Consider the following 25,306-nt stretch of genomic DNA (forward strand, 5'->3'; position numbering starts at 1 on the left):
AGGGCTGCACTTCTCTTGTCCCCTTAAAGGCGAGGAGAGGAAGGCAGCCCTCAGGTGCGATTGAGAACTGTGCCAAGAATGGCTGCAGGAGAACAGCCACTCTTGGCATGTTCCCCTCTGATCTGAGGGCTGCCCTACTCTCCTCCTCTTTAAAGAAAGGGGAGGGGAAGGGCACAACCTCAGATCAGCACAGAACCACGCAACAGTGGATGCACAAACAGATGGCAGGGGGAGTGGGTCATGGTGGGACCTAATATCCTGGCTCCCTGGTTATTTGCACCCCTTGCCTCTCCCTAGGTACATCACTGGCCCATGCTGTCATCTACCTCCAAGGGGAAGAATGGGGCTGCAATCCTAACTTCAATTTCCTGGGAGTAAGTCCTATTGAACAAAATAGGACTTACTTCTGAGTAGACCTGGTTAGGATTGTGCCCTGGGAGAAATAATGCAAAATCAAAAACCAATAAAATAAAAGGAAATGTATGGAGGTTTCTTTTTCATTAGGGATGTGATATGAACATACACATTCTTATGTGCCCCCATGCCTGGCCATGTTGATCAGCAGCAATGCTTTCTGAACCAGTACTGGAAATATACTTCAGGGCTAGAAGAATAAGTATTTATCATGTGATTAATCACCAGAAGAAACAAACACGTATTAAAGTACTGACTGTTTAATGTTCCGTTGCAGAGAGAAAGAATCTTTAATTGATGTGAACAACAGAGGGGTACAGAGCTGTCAAGTACTGAATGATGGTTCATCTTCTGTCTAATGTTTAGCTTTCCTGAAAGACGTTATTCACATGTATATTTACACTCCATGCATGACTGTTTCATAAAGCACCTGCTTGCAAAGAACCCTGGGCTTATCTGTCCCTTTTTTCCTAATTAGCTTGGGTGTGAATATTAGCCACACTACTGTTTCTAGATCAGTCTTATAACACAAATACAAACCATGTTGCTGTTAACTAGTCTTCTCTTCATCTTGTGTCATACATTTCCCAAATTTGTAGCAAATGGGAGTGTTTCACACAATGACTTGCTGTCTCTTATGGTTGTCATGCTTAATGAACAAGCTATGTTTTGGTGAAAATTAGACTCTTCTGGAATTAATGTGATACAAAGACAGCTTAAAAGTTGCCACCTCTCTTTTAAGAAGCAACAGACTCTGAGCACAGCTGCAGAACCACAGCAAGGAAATCCAAAACGCCTCTGCAACATGAATTTCCCTTAAGTCAAGGGGGTGTCTCCAAGTGATGACATCAGCAGTTTAATATGGGTAATCACATTGCTGCCTTCTTTCTCTCAAAGGCATTATTTTTAAAACATGTATTTCTTTAGAAGCCAAGCATTCATCTGCTGTATCACTCAAGCGTAAGAACTCATGTAGCTCTTTAACAAAAGAAAAAAAGGAACAAATAGACACCAGCAGAGTTTCCCCACACCAACAATCCCCAGAATCAATGTCCTGCCAGCTCCTTAAACTGATTGCTTGCTTGCTTACCTACCTACCAGATTCTGCTTCCCTCCTGGAAGCTCTTCTCCACAGTTGCTTCCACATTAGCCACTCACTGTAATGATGTACAGGTATGCGCCACTTAACAACTGTGACACGTTCTCCTATCCCTGTTGTTATGTGATTAGGTCATTAAGTGAACCTTAAGTTCAATCTATTGCTTTGTTGTATAAACAGACACTCCCTGCCAGACACTAGCTGGCTGACTGCACAGGCTACTAGAGATAGACTGCCTCTTCTTTGCATTAAGAGCCTCTCTGTTGCATAGACAGACACTCTGCTGCAGGCTATGGGAGATATGATTGCCTCATTAAGAGAATCTTTATTGTGCTTTGATTACTGTCATATATGCAGTCCGTCATTAAGCAAACTGTTGATAAGCGGCAGACACTTGTACTGATGACAAATTGTCATCATTGTTCACATTTAGACAATATCATCATCCGCTTGCAATCCTGCATTTCAGTATTTTGCATGTGATTTTCTAATGGTTGGTCTGACTTATGGCGATAATAAATAATAATATGGTCAGATATAAGAACCATAATAATATGCTGCTGCTGCGTCTCTTGTTTTATTTTATGTGTGCTGGGGGTTGTTCCTTGATGCTGGTCTCTGTTTTAATTCTGGTCTGTGCTGCAAATCAATTTTTTCTAAATGTATGATTTAATGTTTATTTTTTATAATTTTACAATTTTACAGTTTTTGTTTGATTTATTTGTACTCATTTTTCATGGTTTGCATCTTGTGAGCCCCCTTTGTGGACAAGAAGGCAGGATAAAAACCATTAAAATAAAATAAATAAATACATGAGTAGGGGTCAGAAGCAGGTGAGACTGGAACTGAGGGGAAGAAAATGTCTGGCTCCAGTCTAAAGAGATACAAAGTAGCCAGAGGCATCACATGTCTCACTAGAGGTGAAAACAGACAGGTATGTTGAAGTGTGGGAAAATTAAACACACATTTTCTGCGTCATGAGGCATTTGTTTTCAGAGTAGAGAAAATGGGTTTCAGCCACTGCAGCTACACTTAAAAAGTAGGTCTGTCTTTACTCATAGACTTCTCTCCCCTCCTTTGATTTATAACTTCATATTAGGCCTTGCCTCTGAGTTCAACCAGATTTGTTTGTTTACTTGTGTGATCTGAGCTCCCCTTACCCTGCCTTTCCTTCTAAGCCCCACCCATTTCCTTTTATCACCTTGTGTGCTACCATACTTGACAGAGGTGGCCATTTCTAGTTCAGTCAGCACAGGTGGGGTTGATGTGGCTCCAGGGAGCCCGCACACCACCACTTCCCAACTTGGCTTGCAGTGTCTCAAGATGCTGTGACTGGCCCCCATGGGAGCAAGTCTGTCCAACTCTGGACACCTGAGTTGTGATGTTCTCAGTTCTTCATTAGAGCACTAGGTTGGGCCACCTTTCCCTTGTTGGAGAAGACAGGTTGAAGCAGAGCTGAAACCAGAAAATAAGAGTTGAACCAGCTTTTCTCCATAATCTGTTACTACTTCCCAATCTTCTCCATACAACAGGTCTACTGCTAGTGCTTCCTTGACCTAATGCTAGTGCTTCCTCTTCTTTCGAATGTGACCAAAACAACCCCATTTTTGTTGTTGTTTTTGGCATCCCTTGACAGCTTCAGTTCAATCTCTGCTTCAAAGTACAATCCTATACTGACACTGCAACATAGGAACAACATATGCCATTGGATGCCCGCATAACTGCCCCACCATTATGGCAGCTACCTCACCGATAGATGAGGCCTGGCTGCTGGCCCTACAACAGGCTGGCTTACCTCAGCTGCCAGTGCAATCCTTTCCAGTGGACATCCCAAAATAGGATGGAGACACTGACAGGACAAGGCAAGGTCATTGCACGCCATATCTCAAGCCCCCTTCAGATGATGCACATGCCCCAGACATAAAAAAAAAAATGCTAGACCGACAGCACAGCTGCTGCAGGAAGGGACAAATCTCATAGAAAACAATGGGGGGAGGGAACACCAGAAAACCCCGCCAGTCCCTCTGTCCTGCCTGTTGGAGTGTAGGATGCAGACAACACTGCAGCCAATCACAGGATACATGCCCCAGTATTAAAGCCCTGCCAGGGAGCCCAGAACACAGATCACAGGGCACATGGCATGAGGCTATTATGATCTGGTTGACACCTCACTGACACCTACTATTTGCTGATAGATAACTTACAAAGGCACAAGATCCCTGCCCAGATGAGTTGGTTGACAACCCCCCTTGTGTGTTTCTCTTCCAGATTCAGCTCCGTCTTTGGGGGTTCTGCAATGAAATCTCTGACTGGATTACACATGTTGTCATTTTGTTAGCAAATAGGGATCTCTTTTCCTTACCCTAGTTGTTTTTGTCCTAAGCTGGCCTCACAGTGAGACTCTGCCAAGAAGAGAAGATTGGCAGACTCTCTTTTAACAGGGCTCTGGGTCTGCAGTATCTTCACTCTCTCACTCCTGGATTCCAGTGGTGAGGGGAAGCCCCTAGTTGGTCACCAGCCACCTATTGTCTGCTACCATGATGTAGAAGGCAAAAGAGGGAAGGCAGCGTAATGATAGCAACACTGGAAGAACTATATGGCAGGTGTCAGCTATAGTGCAAACCGATGACAAAATGGGTGGACTGCTGCAATAGGGGCCCTGTGTCACATGAAGCCCAGTGATTGGCCTATGAAGTACTCTCTCAGATTGGATCATGTGCTACAGTCTCCTAGTCAGGTGTGCCTCTTTGTGGTGTTGCTAAATATTCCACGAGGTGCTCTTTGTACGTTTTTTCTACAGCTAAGTGGTTAGACGAAAGTAGTTTGGTAGACTACCTCTGCTTCTGCTTTTGGAGGAGAGTGTGCTGGCCTGTCTTACAAAAGATGAGTGTGCTGTTGATTATGGAAGTTCTCTTGACAGGGCCCAAACCTGTCTTGACTGCCTCCCAGCCTGTGTCTGTGTGCCTTGGGATACCAGCATTCCAGCTTGCCTTGTGGCTCACCTCTTTCCAGCTGGGGGACAAACCCCTTTGGGATGGACAGTCCAATCCTGAGCTGCCCGTTGTGCTGGGACTGCCGCGGTGCCAAAATGGCTGCAGCAGCGTCCTGTGCACAACAGGGCAGCCACTGACAGTAGCCCCACAATGGGGTTACTCGATTCTGCAGCAACCCTTGGGCTGCTGTAGAATCAAAAGCCTCTGCATTGGGCCCATAGCCCAACATGGAGGCTCTGGATGTGGAGGAGTGGAGCTTCGCCAGTCCCGCCTCCTTCCCACCCCGCTCTCTCCCCCGGCAGGTCTCCTCCCTGCCCTCTCCCCACCTCCCCCCTGCCCCAGAACGCCTCCTCTCCGCCTCCCCCTTCTACCTCTCTGCTGCCCGCTAGTTCAAGTGACTGGAGTGGTGGAGCAGCAGAGGTCCAACAGCACTAGCCCAGCGCCAGTCGGCACTGAGCTAGCACAGACACTGGAAAGTGCTGAGGGCTGCAGATGTGCCTTACGGCAAGTTTGCGACAGTGCACGCTGGCAGTAAGCTGCCAGACAATATTTAGGATTGGGTCCTCTGTCCCCTGCTTGTCCCCTGGTGGTGCTTCTCTGGCTGGTGCGCTGGGGCTAGGCAGGTTGCAGTGATTGGTTCTTTGCATGTAAGGTTGACAACAGGTCAATATCAGGCTGTCCTCAGGTCACCACCCTATGTGTTCAGGAATACTAGAATAGTTGCTGAGAGGGCTATGTTTGGGCTTGTTTGGCCAGAACAGTTGGCCAGAATTGTTTGGGCTCCTGTTCTCCTCTCACACTTTGTGCTGGATGGGCCTGGTGGATGTTGTGCCAAAGTAGCATTGAGCATAGGATTGTAGTGTTATGGTCATACTTTGTCATAGCTCTATGTTGGCAAGCTGTGATACAGTTTATTAATTCTGTGTTAGACGTTAGACTCTAAGCTCAAATTTTTTGTGACACACATGTGCCCAAACCCCGGCCCTGGGGCCACTTGCAGCCCTTGACACCTCTCAATGTGGCCCTCAGGGAGCCCCCAGTCTCAAATGAGCCTCTGGCCCTCTAGAGATTTGTTGGAGCCCGCACTGGCCCAAAGCAACTGCTCTCAGCATGAGGGCAACTGTTTGACCTCTTGCGTGAGCTGTGGGATGAGGGCTTCTTCCACTGCTTGCTGTTTCACGTCTCTGATGCAGTTGGCAGCAGCAATGGAAAGGCCAGCCTTGCTTTGTGCAAGGCGTTTTATAGGCCTTGAGCTATTTCAAGACCTTCATTCATTCATATAAGTTCATCTTTAATATATTCATTTATGTAAACTTAGGTAAATTTATTCAAATTTTAAATGTAAATTAATTCTTTCCCCCCCCTGGCCCCCAACACAGTGTCAGAGAGATGATGTGGCCCCCCTGCCAAAAACTTTGGACACCCCTGTTCTATAGTATTGGCCAATGGAGCCAAATAATGCTTCTGATCAAAGATTTTGGCTCCTGTGGTCTGCTATCATAGTTTGGGCCCAATCCCATCCAACTTTCCAGTGCTAATGCAGCTGTGTCAACGGGGTGTGTGCTGCATCCTGCGTTAGGGGGGGTAGGACACCATGGAAACCTTCTCAAGGTAAGGGAATGTTTGTTCCTTTACTTTGGGGCTGCATGTGTACTGGAATGTTGGATATGATTGGGCCCTGTAACTGATAAAAAGATCATCCTTGATACCACACATTGAGGGTATGTTAGATCTTGCTGTTAAAGAAATTGCTTACAACAGGCATGTTTGACAATGACAAATATTTGTGTATTTGGTCCATGTTTTGAAAAAAAGTTCCAAAACTAAAAGTGCTGGCTTTACAGCTCTTAGCCCCCTTCCCCACTTATTTAATATGTGCCTGTCTTGTCTTGTCTTGCCTGTTTTTTGTTTGTTTGTTTTGCAAGAGTTTTGTTTTGTAGTGCGGAAAGGTGTGGGTGGGAGGAATTATATTTTATGAGCGCAGAGAAGGAGGGAATAAGGCGGCAGGCTGGGAGTGATTGCTTAACAGCACAATCCTATGCATGTCTACTCTGGAGTAGAGTCCCACTGTGTTCAATGAAACTCTATGCTTGGGATCATTGCTCTATGCTCTATGCTCAAACTCTATGCTTGGCCAATTCTATGCTTGGGATCATTAGGAAGGGTATTGAGAACAAAACGGCTAGTATTATAATGCCGTTGTACAAATCGATGGTAAGGCCACACCTGGAGTATTGTGTCCAGTTCTGGTCGCCGCATCTCAAAAAAGACAAAGTGGAAATGGAAAAGGTGCAAAAGAGAGCGACTAAGATGATTACGGGGCTGGGGCACCTTCCTTATGAGGAAAGGCTATGGCATTTGGGCCTCTTCAGCCTAGAAAAGAGACGCTTGAGGGGGGACATGATTGAGACATACAAAATTATGCAGGGGATGGACAGAGTGGATAGGGAGATGCTCTTTACACTCTCACATAATACCAGAACCAGGGGACATCCACTAAAATTGAGTGTTGGGCGGGTTAGGACAGACAAAAGAAAATATTTCTTTACTCAGCACGTGGTCGGTCTGTGGAACTCCTTGTCACAGGATGTGGTGCTGGCGTCTAGCCGAGACGCCTTTAAAAGGGGATTGGACGAGTTTCTGGAGGAAAAATCCATTATGGGGTACAAGCCATGATGTGTATGCGCAACCTCCTGATTTTAGGAATGGGTTAAGTCAGAATGCCAGATGTAGGGGAGGGCACCAGGATGAGGTCTCTTGTTACCTGGTGTGCTCCCTGGGGCATTTGGTGGGCCGCTGTGAGATACAGGAAGCTGGACTAGATGGGCCTATGGCCTGATCCAGTGGGGCTGTTCTTATGTTCTTATGTTCAACTCCCTCCCAGGAAAGTGTGTCTAGGATTGCAGCCTAGCAGCCCAAACCTATCCACACTTTCCTGGGAGTAAACCCCACTGACTCTAATGGGACTTTCTTCTGAGTAGACATGCCTAGGATTGGGTTGTGAGTGGCATTTTGAGAGGAGAATAAAAGGAACTTTTAAAAGAAGGGGAGATTGGAGGGGATCTTCCGTATGAGAAGGAGCCCCGCTCCATGATATTGCTCTGGCCCCTGTGCTTAGCAAGCGGCGCGGAAGACTTCTTCGGCCGGCTTGAGCGAGCGAGCGAGCGAGGGCGGGCGACACCGGGTGGGGCAAGGAGCGCCCCCTGCCGGGCCGGGACTGGCGGCGCACACAGCTGAATCACATCGACGGCTGGGCGGACGCGATGGAGGCACCGTGCCAGCTGGACTGCTCGCCCCGTCTCCCTCCCGCTGCAACTGCCGCGCCGTCGCTAGTGCCTGCTGCCGGAGACCAGCCGGGTCGCCTGTGTGAGCCGCGAGGTGAGTCCGCAGCCCGCTTCTCCAAGGCGTGCGCGCCGCCTGCTTCCCTGCAGAACTGGGCTCCCCTCGGCCAGGCTGGCTCTTTTCTCTCCCCAAGCCAGGCAGGCTCGCTGGCTTTCCCCCTCGCTGGCCTGCCTCCTCTGGTGCACCTCTTCTCCCGCTTTCCTCCTCCCCCGCATGAGACGGCCACGTTCCCCTGTCCTTGATCGGAAGCGCCCCTGCCTCGCTCCCCTTTGTCAGCCTGGCTCTTCCCTGCCCAGCGCCTGCCCTTCGCCAGTCCCGAGGGCTGCCTGCAACTTTCCTCTGTCCTTGTGCAGATCCCTTTCCTCGTCCCTCCATGTGCTGCGGGTGCCACACTGTATTGTTTTCTCCCGTCTTGCTACTTGCCTCCTGTTGCCTTCCATCTTTCCTCCTGCTTGGGACACGCACGCCCTCCTCCGAGACCCCCCCCCCAATCTGGGTCTGTCTTGTGTGTGCTCCTCCTCAATGGAGGTGAAAAGGTGGCAGGAGGTCACTTTCATGGTTGGAATGTAGTGCAGGTAGCATCGACTGATACCTGCTGTGGATGTTTCAGTTCATTGTCTGTTGTTGCCAGCAAAATGCCTGGCGTCAGGACAGTAGGTGTGTCTGGATGTGGATGGAGGGAGAGTGTCTGTAGTGCAAAGACTTGAGGGGGGGGAGAACATCTGTATATGCTTAGCACACAGAGATACTTTGCACCCCTCCTTGCGGAATACTTGTCAGTGAAGGTCGGGAACAAAGGGCAGGTTTGGCCTCACCACAGTGCAGTTTCTTTCTTCCATAGAAACAAATACTGTAGCAGTCCTTCAATTCTGTATGAGAAAATAAAGGGGTGGCAATCGGGCAGGCACTGTTTTCATACATAAGTAGGATTTCCATCACGAAAGACGGCTTTGCAGAGCTGGTCCAGCAAGAGAGAATCTCCTTGAATGAGAGCAGATTGAGAGCACACTTAACAATTTTCTTGGAACAAGCACCTCCAAATAGATCTTGATGAAAATAAAATAAAAACTCTTTGGCTCATCCAGTCCTTGCATCTTCTTAACACACAGAGTCCCCTCGATGAAGGGTCTTCCATGGCACATAACACAGCTATCAAAGCTGATTTTTCCCCTTTGAATAAATCTTTCTGTGCCTGTTTATAGGTTGTCTTGTGGTAAGCTTTGCAGCTCCACAGCAACATCCCCATTTTACAGATGGGGAACTCAGGCTGTGATAATTTTTGACCAATGCTGCAGGCCAGCAGTTCTTGAGTGACAGCCAGAGAAGGCCTGGCTGCCTTAGCTTTATTGATGGCCCTCTTAACTACAGCTTTTAGAAGTTTTACAGGGCGTGATTTGACTAAAATGGAGGGAATTGGGGGTGGGCTTCTGAATTTCATCAGAACCCCCTTTTATCCCACAATTCAAACACTGCTTGCTTGGTATTCTCTAGCAGTATGGACTATGATGACACACACAGCATTTATATGGTACATTTTGAGCATTCAATGTTAGTGATTGTTAAAACAATCTTGTAAGGTAGGCCAATATTGTCACATCCCTATTGCAGGTGTGGGGCTGAGGCTGATGGTCTTGCCTTAGGTGGCCTAGTGAGTGAGTAGGTGAGGTGAACTTTGAACAAGGTGCTTCCTGGTTCATGCTCCCAGGTGCTATTCACAATAGCTGTAAAGACCGTCAAAACTGGTGCAGCAGTTTTTCAATCTGTATAAAGGCTGCAATCTGATACACACTTACCTGAGAGTAAGTCCCATTGAACATAGTGGGGCATATTTCTGAATAAACATGTCTAGGATTGCACTGTAAGAGACCAGGCTGTGAATCAGTTCCTGGTTTAAATCACACCTTTGCCATGAATTTTCCCTTGGTATACCATTCCTTCTTAGCCTCAGTTCTCCAGCTGTGATATGGAGATAATCATATTTGCTTAACCTTACAAGGTTGTTTATAAGGACAGCATTGAGAATGATATGTGTGAAGTGCTTTGCACACTTGGAAAGTGTTATGTAAATGTTTTGATGATGATGTGCGTCCCCCAAACATTTGGTGTCACATGCATACTTGGGAACATTGTTTAGAAATGCCTGCCTCCCCTTTTATAATACATATTATCACCACAGCAAATTCGGATCGGGTACCTGTGTTTCTGCAGTGTCCTATAGAGCAGGGGTGCCCAAACCCCGGCCCTGGGGCCACTTGTGGCCCTCAAGGCCTCTCTATGCGGCCCTCAGGGAGCCCCTAGTCTCCAATGAGCCTCTGGCCCTCCGGAGATTTGTTGGAGCCCACACTGGCCCAACACAACTGCTCTCAGCCTGAGGGCAACTGTTTGGCCTCTCGAGTGAGCTATGGAATGAGGGCTCCCTCCACTGCTTGTTGTTTCACGTCTGTGATGCAGCAGCAGCAGCAAAGGAAAGGCTGGCCTTGCTTTGTGCAAGGCCTTTTATAGGCCTTGAGCTATTGCAAGAGCTTCATTCATTCATATAAGTTCATCTTTAATATATTCATTTATGTAAATTTATTCAAATTTGAAATGTAAATTAATTCGGCCCCCAACACAGTGTCAGAGAAATGATGTGGCCCTCTTGCCAAAAACTTTGGACACCCCTGCTATAGAGGAAGCAGCTCTGCGTAGAGATTTGAACCCAGGTGCAATGCAAGCTTCTGGAAGACCACCCTGCCTTTCGATCACAATCTCTTAATCCATACTATTCACACACTACAATAAGTCAATGTTTTTAATAAACTGCATGCCCATAATCAGAAAGACCCAGGAAGACTGGATAAAGGATTCAGAGTAGAAACCTAACCACAAATGTTACATTTGAGCACCACAAGGAGGCCACAAAGCTTCTCTGCATATAATCATTTCTTTGAGCGCAGTGAGCCAGCCTATAGTTTTCAGGGCTGAGTTCTCCCTCCAGGCACCCAATCTTACATCCAGCCCCAGTTCCCAGGCTTGTAAGAGCTGGATACACCAGCACACACTTTCTAAGGAGAAATTGGCCAGATGCCCCAGGGCAATTCACAGGCAGGTTGTGATGCAGCATACATCCCCTGTGGTTTGTTCCCATTCCTAGCATCTGGGAGCCAAAAACATAGGTATGCTGCTTCTTAGCATCTTAGCTGTTGTGGCTATTAGCCATTGATCAATCAGCCCAGAATGAATTTGGCTGATAAAAATCTATCTGAGGTTGAAACTTTACTTGGTTGCTCAGCCCTCCCCCCCTCCACATTTCCTCTTCTTCTCTGTTTCCCTCTTCCCCCTCCAATCCATGGAGTGAAAGGGGAAGCAGTAGCAGTGATGGGCATGCCCCACCTATCTGCTGCCTGAGATAACTGCTTTAATTGGCCTCATGGATGGTCCAGTCCTGAGCACAGTTAAGGAACTGTGAGATGGACAGCCCAATCCTAACCTGCCCTGGAGCAGGCACACCAATGGGCCTGTGCTGTATCCAAGGCAGGGTTGGGGCTGAAAGTGGCTCAACCTGGGGCAAGGGGAATTGCTTCCCCTTACCCCAGGTAAAGCCACAGCAGCCCCAATGGGTCTACTTGGATCTGTGCCACCTAAAGAAGTGGCACAGATCGGAGCTGCCTCAGACTGCCCCGGAATGGGGATAGGATCCGGCAAAGGTGCTGGATCCTGGCCCCGCTCCCCTCACCTGTTGCCCATCCATGGGTCCACCTGCCCTCCCCATCCCAGAATGCCTCCCTTCGCCCTCCCTACACCCCCACTGTGACACCCTTGCTTGGCCAGCACAGGCTTACCTGTCAGGTCAGTTGAGTGGGGCTCACGTCAGCCTCTGGAGGCCGGCGCACATCTGTGCACTGACCTTTCTTCTCCAGAGATGGAGCAAAAGTTATTTTTTGGCACTTTCGCAACCAGCATGGGCCAGCGCAAGGGATTTGCATTGGCCCAGGGCACGCTCTGGATTGCGCCCTTAGATGCATTAAGGCAGCATTTCTCAGTGTGCTCCTAGGAGCCCTGGGGCTCCCTGAGATCCCTTTAGGGGCTTCATGAGCACACCATAAGTTGCCACCGTCTGCCCCCTGCTCAGTTTGCTCATCCATCCCTCTGACCTCTTCCGTTTGTGTCTCCTGCGTTCCTTATTCCCCTCTTGTTCCAGCTCTTCTCTGGTTTTCATGTTGGGCTCGGTGCTGTGCCATTCCATGCATATGCTGCTGCTCTGTGGTTCCCCAAGAGTCAGCACATGTGCCGGTGAGGCTCACTGAAAGTGAGTGTGTGAAGGACTCCAGAGACTGAAAATTTTGAGAACCTCTGTGTAAGAGAATTATGCCCAACCCCACATGGTGCAGTATCTTTGAAATGGCAGAACTACATGCAGTTTTGTTTGCTTTGATGGAATACTCAGAGCTGAGGTCTTTAGAGTAGGAGATCCTGTAAAATGCAAAGTGGCTTTCTGTCATGGCAGGAACAAGGTGACCAGATGTCATAACCGCAAAAGAGGAAAATACACCCCAAAATGTAGGACATCTAAGAAAAAAGTAGGATATGATAAAATAAAAGCTAAAAACACTCATATATATTGGTTTCATGTGGTTAATTTAAACACTATATTACTGGTTATTTAAAACTATATTACATGTAATTTATTGTACAGTATATAATTTATTAATTACAAGAAGGCTATGCGCTGCCTGCAGGGGCTGCTCACAGGGAAATGGAAGACATTTGAGTTCTTTTCCAGGACACGAGGCTAAAAAAGAGAACATGTCCTGGAAAAAAGAGCAGGAAAGTAGGGAGTTGGTAATGAAATGTTGCGAAGGCTAATATGCCATAACTAAATGGATCAATGATCTGCATCTTCAAGTATCAAAAGGAACATGTACCATTCTTCATGGTAGTACAATATGAACTGTGTCAATACAGTGTATTTGGCAGAAATTTTCAGTATAGAAGCTGCTGTTCAGCTGGTTTAATAAGCATAGGAAGACCTCTACTGACTCAGATCAAAGGGCCAACTAATCTACCATTCTGTTTCCAACAGTGGCCAGCCAGATATCCCTAGGAAGTATTAAAGCAGATAACGAAGGACGTATTATATGTCACATATAATGGCATCTGATGTTGTCAGGTGTATTGTCTCTGAAATGTGGAAGTTGGTCATAGCCACAAAGCTAATAGCCATTGATAGACTTATCCCTGAATCCCATTTAGAGCCTTCTAAACTGGAGGCCATCCCCACACTTTGTGGCAGGGGATTCTATAACAGTCCAATTCTATCCTTTTCCCTGTCATAGCAAGCGGCCATGCCAAAACAAGCTGTGGTGTATTATTATTAATTATTAACAGTATTTATATACCGCTAAAAGTTCACAAAGCGGTTTACAGAGAAAAATCAAATAACTAAATGGCTCACTGTCCCAAAAGGGCTCACAATCTAAAAAGATGCAAAAGAATACCAGCAGACAGCCACTAGAACAGGCACTGCTGGGGTGAGGTGGGCCAGTTACTCTCCCCCTGCTAAATAAAAGAGGAGCACCCACTTGAAAAAGTGCCTCTTACCCAGTTAGCAGGGTAACTGTATGCTGTTGTGAGGGGTGCAGATTAGGCAGTTTGGGAGGGGTAAGGGAAAATGTTTCCCATCCGTAAGCCCCTCAATTGCCAATGGTCTCCTCAGGACTGTGCCAGCTCTTGGACTTCAGCTGGCACAAGTCCAAGGAGATAAAGGGGGTATGTTGGGAGACTCTGGAGGGGATAGCATCTGGTGCAAGTTGCACCTGCTCCCACCTCCAACTTGCCTGCTTCCTCTCACCCCTCTGCCCTGTTCCATTCACCCTGTCGACTTACCAATATCAGTGGGGCTTCTCGCCTCTGCTGTGTGTGGGTTCTCCCTGCCATCTGTGGCAACCTGAAAGCACAAGGCTGCACAAGCTTCTGAAATGGCATTTGTGACCCCATAATATATAAAGTGTGCCTTGCAAACCACTTGATAACCACTTGTCTACTGTATATAACAATGGCACAACAATTAGATAGTGCCAATGTTTAAATGCTTCATGCACATTGGCGGTTCAGATGCAATTACAAACCATGGTTTTTACCAGGTGAATGAGCCATGATGAGCCTCTGGCTCTTGAGTACCTTTCTTCCCTTCTGCCTTCCTCTGCTTGTAAGGGAAAGAAGTTTAGAGACTTCTAGTTAGCAGCAAACCATACTTTGCCATTTCATTGGAGTGCAGCAAACCATGGAATCGGTTCGAACCACCAGCCCACCCTGATTGTGTAGGGGAAGAGCATGGTTGCATGCACCTCTCCCCCATGTCCCATTCCCTCACTGCTTCTGCAGTGAGATGTGTGCCGTTAGCATGATTAGGCATCAGGACAGAGTGCTGAGGGGAAAGAATGCTTCTCCCCAACGTAATTGAAAGGACTGGCAGACATGTCATCTGAGCCAGCCTAATGTTTGCCCCCAGACAAAGATTCCAAAGTGTGGTTTGTCACTCACTGGGAACATAAGTTTCTGCTCTTCTCCCCTGCACCCAAAGGAATGGAGAGGAAAAGAGGGAATGTGCAAGTATGAGACTTGCTGTGGGTTGGAGGATCATCTGAGCACAGCTGCAATAATCCTTACAAGAATGCTGCAAGGTAGTTCAGTATAATTATTCCCATATGGCAGGTGGGGATTGAGGGTTGAAGCCTAAGGTCACCTTGTGAGTTTGTGTCTGAGGTGAGATTAGGGTTAGGTATTTTGTGGCTCACACCCTTAAGCGGTGTGCCTTTTGAAATTCTTTGCTTTGGGAGCAAGTCACATAACTGTACCTTTGCCTGCGGTTGAGCAAAAAGAAAGGGAAAAGTTGACCTGGGGAACATCTGCTGCTCTTGTTTGGCAAAAAAAACCCGAGTCTGGTGAGGAAACAGTTAACTGAAACCTGGCTAAATTCCTTCCCTCTTGCTTTAGAAAGATCAGGTGGCTCTGCATTCTTGGAAAGGCCTGTTTACTCTGGAGCAATTGAGTATCGGGAAACATCCCCTCCTCAGAAAGTCCCCCTAGATAACAGCCATTATGATGTACCCTTGCCCTGCTCTGTTTGTTTTAGTCACTCCCAGACTGCCCTTCAAATCAGCTGTTGCCTTTCCCAACTCAAGGCACTCCCTGTCTGCCAAGTTGCTTCTTGTGCTCCTCTTGTTCTCTGTTTGCTGATGCACTCGCAGACCACGGATTTTTCCATTCACTATTGCAGTCATGCTCAGGCTATCTGGAAAGCACCGATGGAATCTTCCATCAGCCATGCAGCTCAGCTCCCTCTACCTTATGAGTTGCTACTGCAATAAGATTGTTTCCTCTCACCAAACCCACCCCCAACCCATCATTCTCTCTCCCAAAGCCTCTTGCCAAATCCCAGCCATGCAACAAAAACCATCTGTTGTTCTCTGTGGTTGGTGCAAGCTTGTTCCCCACGCTTCTGGCCTTGGGTGTGCTGTAGGGACTTGGGGCAGGGGGAGCTGTTTCTGATTAAGCAATCACGGCTGTTCAAATCGAAGTGAGACTGCCATCCTCTCATGTGCAGCAAGATGTCTCGAAGGCGGATAAATCAGGGGATGGACAAGCAGGACATTTATCACTGGATAGTCAGATGAGGAAGAAATAGCTGTTCTCCACCCACCCATGCTATTTAGGAGCCTGGAGGGACTCTCTCCAGCTAGGATGAGCTCATCAATGATGAGGGCTTTATCTGCTCCACCCTAATACTCCTACAGTCTTTCTTAACTTCCACAGGACAGGAAGTCTCTTTACAGCCCTTGGCTCCTTAACAAAGATGACCTTCTTGCCTGCTTATGGATGGGGGGAAGGGATCGGTGAGGGTGGTGGGGTGGGCAGACATTGCTGCATGGATGAAGCCCAGATAAGGCCAGAGACGACAGAAGTGGCTTAATGCAGAAATCAATGCCCAGCAGGGCTCTGGCGCTTGCCTCTTGCGGTACAGACATGGGACAGATGCTGGCCCTCAAGTGGAACAGTCTGGCTAGTGTCTCTCTGATATGAACAGAAAAGATGCTGTCATTTCTAACTGGGCTGTGGTTAATAGATACACAGAGAAGGGAGGCAAGCCATTAAAAATTTGGTTTCAGGTTCATTTGGTGTTTGGAAACTCTCTTGTACAGTTCCAGTTCAGATGTTCTGTGCATTTCATGTAGGATAATATCAAAGTATTTTGCTCAAAACATAGCCCTGTAAATTGAATACAGTTGTAACTAATTAGAAAAAAATATATTTTGCTTTTGAAACAGTTTATTTTTGAAATTTTATGCCAGTTTTGCAATCATAACACACACACACACACACACACAGATAGGTGAGAGATAACAAGCACATTAGAAATGGAATGTGAATCTGGTGCTGTGGGAACAGGTCTGAGTGCTTGAGGAGCTATGACTGTTTTTCATAGGTTCCCAACTATCCTGAATAAATGAGCATTGGAGGAAAGCTGCAAAACCACATGAGAAGAGAATGAAAATGAGACTGAAAGATTAGATAGTCTGAGTAAAAGATTATGATAGGGAAGGGGAAGATGCAAGAAATACTTTGGCTGCTTGCAGATATTTTTTAGAACGTGGCAGAAAGATGGTAAGCTCTGTAACAAGATGGAAAATATTTGGTTGCAAAACCTGAAAGTATTATCTAGGGCAGTGCTTCTCAAACTGTGGGTTGGGACCCTGTAGGTGGGTAGCAAGCCAGTCTCAGGTGGGTCCACATTCATTTCAATATTTTATTTTTAATGTATTAGACTTGATGCTACCATGATATGTGACTGCATTCAGGGAAATGCTACAGACCTGTATTTTTAACAAGCTACTATGTATATTCTTTTAACAATGATAGTAAATGGGACTTGGGTTGGTGTAGGTAGGATTGCAGCCTAGGATTGTTAAAACTCTTCTTGCTTGGTGATATCACTTCTGGTGATGACATCACTTGCGGTGGGTCCTGACAGATTCTCATTCTAAAAACTGGGTCCTGGTGCTAAATGTGTGAGAACCACTGATCTAGGGTAAAATATTAATGTCCTCAGCTAAAGCTGTTTGACAGTGGAACAAACAAACTAGAAATGTTGTGAAATTTATCTTAGAGGTTATCAAAAGAAGGTTGTAGGTATGGTTTAGATCAGGGGTCTCCAAATGTTTTGGCCAGAGGGCCGCATCAAATATCTGGCACGGTGCTGGGGGCAGGGAAAAAAATTTAAATATGAAATTTATATAAATAAATTAGAGATGGAACTTAGATAAGTGAATAAATGAATGAATGGGCTCATTCATTCAACCTCTCCGGCCCTTAGAACACCCTCCAGATACAACCAGAGAACAGTTCCAGTCATATTCGGCCAAGTGGGCCAGCGGCTTTCAGGGGACAAGAGGCTGGGCATGGGCCGGACAGAAGCTCACCATGGGCCGCATCTGGCCCCCGGGCCGGTGTTTGGAGACCCCTGGTTTAGATTACGGGTGTCAAACATAAGTCTCGCAGAAGCTCATTATCCAGCCCATGTGATAATTGAGCTCACCCAGCGCTGCCCTTTCTGCCAAGGCACTGGGAGGGAGAGATGGAAGGAGGCCTTAGAAGACAAGGAACACCACAGCGGAAGGGGCAGACCAAGAGGGGTGAAAGAGGAAAGAGCCCAATTATGAGGCAGGCCAACCTTTCAACACTGTCACTTCTGCCCAGCTGTCACTACGCAGAACATGTTTCATCTACTGAGAGGTTAATTGATGCCTCGGCAGAAGCAGTACTGCTGAAAGGGTGGCCCACATGATAGACTCTCCCATATCTTGAGCATATGATCAAGATTTGCACATTTTCTCTTCTGCCACATGCAGCTAATGGGTTCCTACTTGAGAAGAAAGTGCTTATTTCTGACCCTCATCTGCTTCATGATGTCACTTCCTGCTTAGTGATGTCACCTCTGGCCCTCAACAGGCACTGTTCGTGCTATTCAGTGCACTGTATGAAATGAGTTTGGCACCCCTGGTTTAGATGTCCCTTGGAGTAGTGAGAGAGTAGTGAGAGAGGCTTGTTTGATCCACTGTCCCAATGCAAGTATACCTTATTCAACTCTTTTAAAATTCTTTTAAAAATTTATGTCGGTGGAAAAGGTTTATGAAATGTAAAACAATAGTCTCCTACAGAAGATGGGAAATCTTATTTCCTGGATGCATTGAGAAGTAATGATTGAGGCTTGGGAGGCTAGGGTTAGTTTCCTTGGCATCTTCTAGATGCTCAGAAAGTTAATTTGGACCGTGAATTGCATAAGGCAATCATATTACCATATGTCAAGGCCTACATACTGAAAGCCTTTCTTAGGAACTTCAACGCACATACCACTTTGGGCGTATTCTTGGACACAAGTGGATGACATGATAACTCCATTTATGGCAGTGAAAGCCAAGGCAGGATTTTGAGTCATGAATGCTGCTGCAAATGCACTGGGTGCCTGGGGAAACTGGGAACCATGGGAACTCTTCCTGTTTGTTTTAGTTGTTCTGGATGCACCACACCTGTGGAGGCAGCATGCAGGGTCTCAGTTCCTGCAGTGGCTTTCACAGTTATGAATGAAGAACTTTCCCACCCATACCCCAGTTAAGTACTGTGCAGTGGCAAGGTGACAGCAAAGAAGACCTTGTTCCCAGCCTGATGGCTGTAGAAGGGACTTCAGCTTCCAGGCCCTATCATGTGGTGAAAATAGCATCATTTTGCATTGGAACAAAATAGCTTTAATGCTGGAGGCAATGGAGTACTCAGTCTGGGTCCATTTTGTACCAAGCCCAGATGTCAGACAATCTCAGGGCCCAGTTTGAAATAGATCTGCCATGGACAAACTTTCCCAAATCCTGGTTTTTAAAAATATAAAAATCTGTGTGCTTTATTGAAAATTCACTGGCATCAATTGATTCTGAGATAATTTCCTGTTCTTTCATCTTTGTATGCCAGAAGAACAGGCCTACTTTCATCTTCTAAGGCAAGGGTGTTCAAACTTTTTGACTGGAGGGCCACATCATCTCTCTGACACTAGGGTGCTAGGAAAAATTTACATTTAAAATTTGAATTAATTTACATAAATGAATATATTAGAGATGGAACGTGTATGAATGAATGTAGGTCTCACGATAGCTCAAGGCCTATAAAAGGCCAGTCTTTCCATCACTGCAGCTGCTATTTCACAGACGTGAAACAGCAAGCAGTGGAGGGAGCCCTCCGCCATAGCTCATGCGAGAGGTCGAACAGTCGGTCCTCACACTGAGAGTAGTCATGTACTGCCAATGTGGGCTCCAGCAAGTGTCCAGTGGGCCAGAGGCTCATTGGAGACTGGGAGCTCCCTGCAGGCCTGATTGGGGGTCCCCGAGGGCTGCAAATGGCCCCTGGTCTGGGGTTTGGGCACCCCTGTTCTAAGGCCACAAAAAAGTGCTATTTGGCCTTTTGCATAGTCTCTGTTCCTTATGTGAAGTGAGTAACGCACTCTAGAAAGCAGAGAAGAGCTTTTTTAAGACTGTTTACACCGTGCAGGTGGTTCACTGGGACATGCAGGCGGGGGGGGGGGGGTAGAGCCTGTCCTGTCCTGTCCTGCTCCAATGAAAATAGCCTCAGAGCCTCGCGTGCCTCCAGTGAAAATAGCTTCACTTCTAGGGAGAGACTATGGCCGCAATCGTAACCAACTTTCCTGCACTGACATAAGGGCAATGCAACTCCAAAGTAAGGGAACAAACATTGCCCTACCTTGAGGAGGCCTTCGTGACTGCTTCCCAACGGCAGAATGCAGCACATGCCCCACTGGCACAGGTATGCCAGTGCTGGAAAGTTGGTTAGGACTGTGCCCTAAAGCTTGCAGCAGCAACAGCTCAACCTTCCCTGTGATTGTGCAGGCACTGGGGTAGCCCACTGAATGCTTTGCAGTGTTACATTATCACATCACTGCCATTCTTCCGGGTCTACCTCCCCAGCCTTGGACCTTACTGCACATCACTGGTCTATCTGTCTTGTACACTGATTTGACAGAACCTCATTTGATATGAAACTGCTAGTCAGAGTTTTCTTCAGGAGAGGCTAAAGTTGTGAAACTACCTTCTCCTTTACAACACTCCTAATGTATTATAGCATGGACAACTCTAGTTACTAACCAACAATAATGATTTAGATCTGGAAGCCCTTCAACCCAAGCTTCCAAGTTGCGAGAAGTTATAGTTCCACTTTACTCTGCATTGGTCAGACCTCTCCTGGAGTACTGTGTCCAATTCTTGGACACAATTCTGGGCACCTCATTTAAGAGAGATGCAGCCAAACTGGAGTGGGTTCAGAGGAGAGTGACAAGGATGATCAGAGGGCAGGAGAACAAGCCCTATAAGGAAAGGTTGAGGGAACTTGGTATGTTCAGCCTGGAGAAGAGAAGGCTGAGAGGGCATATGACAGCAAATATCTGAAGGGCTGTCATATGGAAGAAGGGACAAATTTGTTCTCAACTGCTTCTGAAAGGAGAACTAGATCCAATGGATACAAACTACAAGGGAAGAAATTCCAATTGGACATCAGGAAAACAATTCCTGACTGTAAGGATGGTTTGGCAGTGGAACAGATTGCCAAGGGAGGTGGTGGATTCTCCCTCACTGGAGATCTTCAAGCAGAGGCTTGACAAGGGAGGATTTCTTGCTACAGATGGGGTTGGACTAGATGACATTATTGGTCCCTTCCAATTCTATGATGTCAGCTGGGCTCCAATAATCTTGTTCTTCTTTCTCCTAGCCTGGATATGGGAGGGCTGCCTCATACTGCAACTCCAGAGGCAGCTAAGACTGAAGGCAAACAACATTTTTTTGAGCAGTAAGGGCTATTTTGGAAGCATCCTCCTTACATTCCAAATATATGTTCCTTTTTGCCAGCATGGTCACACTGTACCAAGAGAGAGCCAATAGAGGAGGGGACCTACTGGCTAGTATTGGTGAAGATAGCGAGAGTGCCCCCTTATTTATGGAATAGGATCACAGCCTTAATTATAGTTCTCCCTTTTTACTTGAGCTTAATTTGTGGGAATAAAACTGAACAAGGGTTGGGGGAGTTCATTCATTTACCTGCCTCTTTTGGCTTCTGCATCTGCATGATGTTTGGGGGACTGCAGCTCAGCATTTGCTGCACAGGGAATTCTGGGAATTTTCTGCCTGCCTTCCTTGCTTGCAGTGGTCATTCCTCTGAAATGTGATCCAGACCTATGACTTCCTAGGAAGGCTTTATGAGATCATCTTCTAGTATGTTATCCCCCTTCCCCATTTTTATATGTGACAGGCTCCTTTCCTGTTTCTGTGCTTTTTTTAAACCTACTTAAGAAGCTTGTGTTCTCTTCCCAGAGCCACAACTTCCTTAAGACTGAGATGTAAACCATAAGGGCACTGTGTTGGGAGGGGGGTGGCCAAGATGACCTGAATTTCTTTGCACTTTAAAACAAAATAGATGAGACCAGTCCAAATACAAAGGCCCTCCAGAATGGTTACTTGGGGCAGTGACATTTCTAAAAGCACCAGTGTTGTGCAACAATCTTGTAGATTGTACTTTTTGGATCATGCAAGTCCTGCTTCTCATCATTTGGGTTTTTAATAGAGTTGGGTGATCAGTAACAAAGCCTCTGATCCCATTTGGAAATACATAATGCCTATTCTGAGCTAACTTTCTCATCATGTCTTGAATGGATGGGGAAAAACCAGCTGTTTACCTCTTTCCACTGTGGCTGAACATGAGAACATGTACAGTGGATCTTCAGTATCTATGGGGGATCTGTTTCACGACCCCCTCCAGATACCAAATTCAGCAGATAATTAAATCCGTAGCTGGAGAACCTCAGAGAACCTCCCGGAGGTAACCAGAAGTTGCTGGCACATACCGGAAGTGACTTCGTCATGTCCAGAAGGCCTCCTGAGGCACGGGAAGGCTTTGCACTGCCTTCCTGCATCTCAGAACACCTCCCAGATGTGACTGGAAGGCACTTCTGGTGCCATCTGGAAGGTCCTCTGAGGCCCTCCAGCTGCAGGCTTGGCATCTGCGCATACTGAAATCTGTGGATTCCGAGCCCATGGATAAAGAGGACCCAACGTTTATATGAACCTGTTAAGTTGCTTTATACTGAGTCACACCATTGGTCCATCTGGTTCAGTACTGTCTTTATTGACTGGCAGTGGCTCTCTGGACTTTTCTAGTCCTACTCCCTGTCCTTTATTATTGCTGTAAACACACTTTCCAGCGAGCAAGGGCCATTCAGCACTGCTGAAACATTGTTCTTCCTCAATCAACTGGAACACTCCGCACCCAATACAGTCTCTCCTTTATCCCACTTACGGTCCCACAATACTGGTCTTCTTGGCAAAGGGGAAAGTGGGTGGTGTGTTATGGTGCTCAAGCAATGATGTCTGAGCATTTGCTTGCTATGCATGGACACAGTGAAGAAAGATAAGGGGAAAGGGCAGGCTGGGCACTGCAGTGGCCCCCTCTCTCGTACTGTCCTTCTCCACTATTCTTATTGGTCACACTGAGATTTACTGGAATTGGACTGGAAGGATCTTTGCTGCCCCCTGTCAAGGCTAGGAAGCCCAGGTAGAAAGTCTACTTTGGAAAAACCTCTCTACCATAATGAGTAGAGCCCCTAAATCCAAGAGGTTCTCTTAGAGAACAAATGGCTGTGGAACATGATGATCTGAGGGGACATTGCAAGCCTACACCCTCCTCTCAAGTTATGCCATGCAGGTAAAACAAGAGAAATTCAAGAAGTATTAACATGCTGAAGTAACAAAACAATAGAAGGAGCAGATTTGCAAAGGAATCAAAGCAAGGCATGTGTCAAACCCAGGCAGCTATGTTTCAGAGAAGGAGTGATTGGCAAAGGATTGGCTCGTAGATTAAAAGACAAACAGCAAAGTAAAACAAATTCCCCTGACATGAATAATTGAACACAGTCCAGAGTCTGGTCCTTAAACCCACAATGCAACCAGGTGAGTGGGTGTGCTCCCTTACTAAAACAGCACCTGCTCTCCGGCAATAAACCTGAGAACAGATTGATCATATAAAACCTAGGGTTGATGATGTCATGGGTCCATCTGTCTTGATAGTTTTCAACCACCTGGGTATCTCCCCTTGCCTGGTCAGATGGGGGTTAGGTCCCCAATTGGCTGCTGCATGACAATTCCAGCAAGAGGCCTGATCCAGGATCTGTTATTTATGGGGAAGACAGATGGGAAGACAAGCAAACAAGACTCTTTAGAGTTTAGATGCTTGTTGGAGCCTCCAAGAACTCTGAGGATGTTGCCAGCAGATACTTGTGCTCTGGTTCTAAGGAGTCAGCTTGCTTTCTGGAGACTCTTTAAAACTCAGGAGCACATGCGTGGCCATGACACTGGCTGGCAGACTCTTGGGGGAGACTCTCTACTGCCATAAGCTCTCCAGAGTTCTAAGAGTCTCCAGCAAGCATCTAAAGAAGGGTCACATGACATGGCATGATGATGTTGTCTCCACTCTCAGTGATGCTGCTGGGGAGGAATATTGAGTCTAATCCTGCTCCCTTTCCTAAACAGTTATCTGTGGAATGTTAGCTTTTTTGAAAGTCCTGAGCAGGTGCAGGGGAAGTGAAATAAAAAAATACAAGGAGATTCAGATTTCATCAATCATGTCATCACCTCTCTTGGTGACCAGCTTTGGGCAGTGAAATGCCTTGGTCTGTTCCTGAGGATGAAGGAGAATTGACAGATATTTGGTTAAAGATTTCCAAAATGTTACTTCTCCTCTTTGGCTCATTTATTATTTGTCAAATGTGGCCCGTGCGTTTGATTTTCATGAGTATCCAAATTGTTGTTTGTCAGTTAGGCAGAGCTACAGTTTGGAATTCAGATAAGGAATTTGCTTGCTGATAATAATTCCTTTAATGCTTTTCGTGTTCAGAGGACTGTTGGATTTGTTGATCTCATTCACCTTCATTGCAACTATTTGAAGAAAGGCCACTGATATTCCCATTTTACAGATGAAGAATACCACTGATCTAGAACCTCTTTCTGACTGAGCAGTAATTTGAATCCAGGCCCCATGATTGTATTGTTCAAAAGCAGTAAGTCAAAGAGATCTCCAGAGGTTTTCTGCTTCTCTGTCAACAACGTGAACAACTGTGTTGTGCATGAGTCAAGGGTAATAAATGAAGAGATGTAGGCAAGGGTGGCAAAAGATGTTTTGGTGTTTGGGGGAGAAAATCCAAATGGCATTTTACCTACTTAGCACTCCATTGGGAAGTTCTCCTGTACAAATCCACTTGAAGAGCCCTTCAATACTCTTACACTGCTTTGGTCACTTCACTGGGGCTTATGCAGGAGAGCTCCTCCAGTAGATTGTGCCCCTTGGCTTACATCTGCGTGCTGCCTTTAGTGCCGTCCAAAATCTTATTAGCTTATTAGGATAGTAGATGTTAGCATTATGAACAGTACTGTATGTGTATCATAGTTCTATGGGAGCATAGAAAAATATGCTAGTGTGTGCAGAATTTGCATTCCTAAGGAACTTTTTTCCCCTTATTTTTAGTGAAAACTAGCCTTCTGGTCCTTCTGGCTTCAGTGATCAGGTTGAAAACATGCGGTCATTAGTGAGCGCCGTTGTTTTCAGATTGACTGGTACTTAAACCAAATAAGTCCCATTTGGTTCGGAGTTCATGCTTCTAAAACTGATGGGCCAGGGAATAAATGGGACAGATGAATGCAGATGGAGGTTCATTTTTGGAACCGTGTTAGTTTTCATTACTTTTTAAAAAGCTCATATCTTATGCTGTAAGATTCCACCACTGTTTATGTTGATGTTGTCTGGAGCTCCAATAAGTGGGCAGCAGCCCTTTTTGATTTGATTTGATTCGTTTTACTCACATCTGTACCAGGATGCAGCAGCGTCCCAGGGCGGTTTGGGTGAACAGCAGCCTGCTTCATGAAAACAAATTTAATAGCAACATTTTTTCACGGCAACAGCCACGTTTTGTCCGTGCTGCATCCTGGGGCAGGATGCAGTACAGCCACAGCAAAGCCACTGCCAACAGCTGGCTGCACATTGGGGCTCCTGGCAACACAGGCAGCAGCAAAACCCTCTGCATAAAATAAGGTTTTAAAAAAACCACACACACAAAATGAAAGAGGTTTGGAGATGCATTGAGACGTTCCAGATGGATCGTGAAACACAGAAGGCCTGAACATGACCTAAGTGAGAGTGTCCAGGAGCCATGAAGACAAACAGAGCTCCAAGAAACGACAGGGCTCCAAAAGAAAAATGGCAGGTGGCATACCGCCTTGCAGACATTTCCTGGTAAAAGCCCAACAGCAGGATGAGTTATTGAATAGGATTTCCAGCTGTCAAAGGATGGGGCTTCTTTGTTGTTCTTTGCCACCCCTCAGAA

The 25,306-nt window shown here is 46.4% G+C and overlaps 1 protein-coding gene across 1 annotated transcript in view; it reads left to right on the forward strand.

Moving 5' to 3' along the window:
* Positions 1–7,804: 7,804 nt before the first annotated feature.
* Positions 7,805–25,306, forward strand: part of S1PR2 (sphingosine-1-phosphate receptor 2) — a 62,609-nt gene continuing 45,107 nt past the window's right edge. The window contains exon 1 of the mRNA XM_066617546.1: positions 7,805–7,884. The gene's annotated coding sequence lies outside the window, so the exon portion shown is untranslated. The remainder of the gene's footprint in view (positions 7,885–25,306) is intronic.

Source organism: Tiliqua scincoides, chromosome 2 (genome assembly GCF_035046505.1).
Source record: "Tiliqua scincoides isolate rTilSci1 chromosome 2, rTilSci1.hap2, whole genome shotgun sequence".
NCBI lineage: Eukaryota > Metazoa > Chordata > Lepidosauria > Squamata > Scincidae > Tiliqua > Tiliqua scincoides.